The following is a 5605-nucleotide window of genomic DNA, read 5'->3' as shown; positions in this document are numbered from 1 at the left end:
ATGAGAATATTGCACTTCTTCAAAATTGTGACCATTGGAAAATGGAAAATACTTTCAAAAATACAAAATACTTTTCAGTCAGAATGCTGAAGGAAATAGAGTTGCTTATGTGGTTGAAGACAAGCATAGGTTTTTTTCAGATTATAAATAGAAGCAAAGAAAATTCTGTTCTTCTTTCTGTATCCCAAAATGAAGATATAAGAAAAATACATGGAGGAGGTTTTGGCCATTCCTCCATCTCTGTTTCATTTTTCTTTAAATTTCAGAGAAGCTCTGCAGGAATTTCATATCAAATTTCCATTCTACAGAGATAAAGTTGTGACAATATAGTGTGCTGCAATGGCAAACACCTTCTGAAGCCTGTGAATTTGTTTATAAAAAAGGTCTCACAGGAGAGGATTCTGGATGAATTCTACACTTTCTGTTTACCTGAGCACAAAGTTTATGTATCTGCACTGCTTTAACCAAACTAATTGCATGTGTATGCAGGTTTGTATCTAGGTATGCATACAGATATATGTGTGTTCATATACACACCATAAAGAAATCTTCCACCATTAATTAGCATGACCATCCCTAGGGTATTTGGGAAAATAAGACCTTTTACTTCAAGAGGAAGAAGCCAGGCTAATAAAGGAAAGTTCCTATGTTAGTAGCTTGTAAGTCCTTAAATGTGAACAACAGTAATGGCCTGCACTTGTTAATCTGTTTATTGCAATATTGTCTTGCATCTGTGCCCATGTGACAGCTGAGAGGTTGGCTCACAAATGACCATTGCAAAGAATTGTGATGTTTGAATATAAATAACTGGATTGGAGGAAGAGAAAGATGGAAGAAAATCTGGGGTGGTTTGAAGGGAAAAAAAAAAACAGAATAAAGAGATGTAAGGGTGGATTTTATGGAAAACTTTATGTCACTGCCCAGGTTTTTCCAAAGAAGATGTGTAGGTGGTTTTCCCAATCAGATTTGATGAAGAAATGGCAACTATCATGTAAAGAATTATTCTGTACTACAGTGTAATGAAATTAAAGAACACAATTTCTCATTTTAGGTCACTAGATTATGTTGACCTCTGGTTTTTATGTTTGATACATGAGTAGCTGGAAATGGAAAATATTGGTACAGTCACTGGACTTTTATTTTGACAACAGTGGTAACCACCATACCCATTTTCTTCCAAGAAAGCCAAGGAGTCTGTTGTGTTTCCTGTCTATATTAAAGTTTAATTAAAAACAATATGACTCAATGTCTACTGCAGTGTGATGTGGGCATTGTTTGAAAGAGTTGTTGTCTTGGTTTGAAAAGACAGGTGTCTGCTAAGGAAGGCACAAACCTCCCTTGAAATGAAAAAAATGTAAAGTCCCTGTGCCCTCTGAGTTATTATAATCTTGAAATCCAGGGGCTCTCAGGCAAAGATATGGGAATAGGAATAACAGTTCTTTACTAGGAAAATTAAATTAAAAATGCAGTAGTACAAAAAAAAGAAAACCCACAAAAAACCAACCCACTGACAGAGTCAGAACACAGCCTGGCACCCTGTTGGGCAGGGTGTTGGTAGCAGTCCAGTTAAATGGTGGCTGCAATCCTCCTGGAGTGACAGATGTGGTGCTGTTGAAGCAATGATCCTGTAGAAGGATGAGTTTTCTCCTGAAGGTCTGGTGGTGTAGATGGGTCCTGTCTCTCTCTTCTGGGAATTGAGTGGACAGAGGCTGCTGTGGTGTTCCAAATCTCCAAAGAGACACAGGTTTAGGTGTTTGTCTCCTCCCCTGGGTGGAGCATCTCCCAATGGGATGATGTCATTTTATCAGTCCTGCAGTGAGACCCAGTGGCCCATTAACAGAAGAGATCCCCCAGTTATGAGGGATGGGTCATGGAAGAGATAAAGAACACTGCCCCAGCTGGTTTCAGCACAGTAATAGAATACATACTTCTGGTTATATCTTTCATTGCAACCCAGGAGAGTTGTGTATGAACATGGATGTGGAGAAAATATGGAACTAATGCAACAAAAATGACAGAACTGAGATGGCAAATATCATTACAGAAAACATTCTTGTTTTACCTTTCTCAGGTGATTTTCGTTTATGCAGTGCTAATTTTGTAGTCTATATAGCGCAGCAGAAGTCACAAGGAAGCCCTGGGGTTTTTTTAAAATTCTCTCCTCTAGTCCATAACTCACATTTCCACGTGAGTGATACTGCAGAGATGGTCTGGGCTGTAGCAAATTGCCAAAGTACCATGTTCTCCTCTCGAAAGACCCCACTTCCTCTGGACCTGCAGAGAGCTGTTTGTCTGTGGTGCTGCTGCTGAGGAGCGCGCTGAGTCATAGAGCACAGATGTGGGCTTTGTCCTCCCGTGGCTCTATCAATTATTCTCTCCTCCTGTATTACTTAATGATACACCAACTCTTTCCACAAAGTGTGCATGACTCAGGGCTTCACCATGCTGTTGTTGCCCCTGAACTATTCTTCTCTTTCTGAATCACAGCTTGGAGGCTTGGAGAGAACTTGTTAGGGGCGATGCTTGAGAAGGCCACATTGCATTGTACTTGTAATGTTAGGTTCAATTCTTAAAATGTCACTTTTGTTTAAAGAGTTTCGTTATTAATACATTGAAAACTTAATCTGGAAGTGTTTAGGGGTTCAGCTTTAAAGAAACCACAGAAGTTCAAAATTCCTGTTGAACCTCTTGTAACCCAAAAAAAAAGTTTTAGAATTAGATGTGTTGTTTTCCTCCTTAGCTGGTTTGATTGAGTTCAGAAACACTATATATTAAGCCTTCCACTCATGATTTTTCAGCATTTCTAATTAGAAAAAATAACCTGAATTGAAGTAAAGGAAGAGCTGGATTTTTTTAAATTTTATTTGCAAAAGTTTAGTAAAAACTAAGAATTAAATACCCCAATAATCCACACTTGCTCTTATCTTCATTTTTCAGTGTTTGAATGGCAAGCTATTTTAGCTTTTCTTCTATCAACAAATAAATTTAGAAAGTAATCTAATGTGAATCACTATGACTTTTAAATAAGACACATGAAATTTGTATCAGCCTGCATATGTAGCACATTGCTCATATGTTACTCTTTTCCTGCAGGTTCTTCTCATCTTGTCCTACAAATTTGCAATGGCTTTTTAACATAAGGAGAGAAAAAAAAAATAAAATATGGACAAAATAAAACCAGCAATGTTGGGGGTTACTGTCATTTTAAATGCCAAACCTTTTTAGCAAAGGGCTTTTCAAAGAATACTGATTAGGTTTTTTATTTTATACAGTGGTAAGAGACTCCAAAGGGTTAAACTCAACATTAGTGTTGCAGCTTTAGTAATAATAGACACACAACCTCATTCTTCTGAGTAATTTTGTTTTTTGTTTTTTGTTTTGTTTTCCTAAATGATAACACACTTTTAAAAGTATTTCTTATGATCATTCAAATTATAAGAGACTCTTGCACACCTGTGCAAGGAACTGACAGAACTAGCATATACTGTGTTTAAAGTAGACCTTAAAAACCAAATATTCCAGGTTTTGCAACCTGGGTTCAGGTCAAGATCATCTCTGTAGCCATGCAACTTTGATATTTCAGGGTCAAACACATGAATTGACCATATTTTGACAGCAAGAGCATGTCTGTGATGAGGCTGCACATGATCAAGCTGCTGCTTTGGAACCTCCCTGGATGTATCTCCACAGAAGTTGGTCCAGAGTTCTTCCTAGACACTATCAGCAGTTTCAGGTTGGAGTTGTGTGTGACAGCAGTGTGACCATAGACACGTAAATCATGCTGGGTGTCCTCCAGACTACTTCCAGAACTGGTCAGCTCTAGTCTGCTGTTGATAAATGTGTAAAAAGAGGATCCACATGGGGAGTAATGATGTATGTGGAACCCCTGGCTATGATCCTCTCTTGGCAGTGTTGGGGTGAATCAGACACAGGACTTGGAGGGATACTAAGTAAGTTTCCCAATGACGCAAAATTGGAAGAAGCTGTTGACTCCCCCAAATGCAGGGAGGCCCTGCAGAGAGACCTCAACATATTAAAGGGATGGGCAATCACAAACCATAATCAACAAGGGAGAGTGCCAATTTCTGCACCTGGGGTGGAGCAGCCCTGGTTGTGTGTACAGACTGAGGAAGGAGGGGTGAAGAGCAGCCTCATGGAAAGGGACCTGGGTGTCCTGGTCCATGGCAAGCTGGATATGAGTCAGCAGTGCCCTGGCATCTGGGAGGGCCAGCCATGGCCTGGGGGCACCAGGCACAGCGTCACCAGGCAAGGGAGGGGATTGTCCTGCTCTGCTCTGAGCTGGGGTGGCCTCACCTCAAGTCCTGAGGCAGTTTTGAGCTCCTCAATATAAAAAAGACATTAGGCCATCAGAGAACATCCAAAGGAGGCCACGAGGAAGGTGAAGGGCCTTGAGGGGAAGCCATGTGAGGAGCTGCTGAGGGCACTTGGTTTGCTCAGCCTGGAGAGGAGACTGAGGGGAGACCTCATTGTGGTCTTCAACATCCTCACAATGGGAAGAGGAGGGGCAGGTACTGATCTCTTCACTCTCTTGGCCACGGACAGGACTCAAGGAAATGGCCTGAAGCTGATTTGGGAGGCTTAGGCTGGGTATTAGGAAAAGGTTCTTCACCCAGAGGGTGATTGAGCACTGGAGCAGGCTACCCAGGGAAGTGGCCACAACACCAAGCCTGTGTGAGTTCAAGAAGTGTTTGGACAATGCAAAGTGTCTGGGCACACGGTGGGACTCTTGGGGTGTCCTGCCTAGGGCCAGGAGTTAGACTCCCTCTGAGTCCCTTCCAACTCGGAATATTCTATGATTCTGTAATTTTGTGAATTATGCTTTAGCTTTTAGTTTTCTATGGCTGAGTTTCAGACTCCATATGTGTCTGGGTAAATAATTTCATATTAATTAAACATCAATTAAACAATTTCACATTTCAATTGTCTTGATTTGAAAACACAGGTGTCTGCTAAGGAAGGCAGAAACCTCTTTTGAAATGAAAAAGTGTAAACCATCCCACCAATCCCCCCCAGTTGAAATCAAGGGGCTCTCAGGCAAAGATATGGGAATAGGAATAATAGTTCTTCACTAGGAAAATTAAAATAAAAATGCAGTAGTACAAAAAAAGAAAACCCACAAAAAACCAACCCACTGACAGAGTCAGAACACAGCCTGGCACCCTGTTGGGCAGGGTGTTGGTAGCAGTCCAGTTAAATGTGGCTGCAATCCTCCTGGAGTGACAGATGTGGTGCTGTTGAAGCAATGATCCTGTAGAAGGATGAGTTTTCTCCTGAAGGTCTGGTGGTGTAGATGGGTCCTGTCTCTCTCTTCTGGGAATTGAGTGGACAAAGGCTGCTGTGGTGTTCCAAATCTCCAAAGAGACACAGGTTTAGGTGTTTGTCTCCTCCCCTGGGTGGAGCATCTCCCAATGGGATGATGTCATTTTATCAGTCCTGCAGTGAGACCCAGTGGCCCATTAACAGAAGAGATCCCCCAGTTATGAGGGATGGGTCATGGAAAACATAAAGAACACTGCCCCAGCTGGTTTCAGCACAGTAATAGAATACATACTTGTGGTTATATCTTTCATTGCAACCCAAGACA

The sequence above is a fragment of the Poecile atricapillus genome, chromosome 1, assembly GCF_030490865.1.
Source record: "Poecile atricapillus isolate bPoeAtr1 chromosome 1, bPoeAtr1.hap1, whole genome shotgun sequence".
NCBI lineage: Eukaryota > Metazoa > Chordata > Aves > Passeriformes > Paridae > Poecile > Poecile atricapillus.
Note: the sequence above shows the minus strand (reverse complement) of the source record.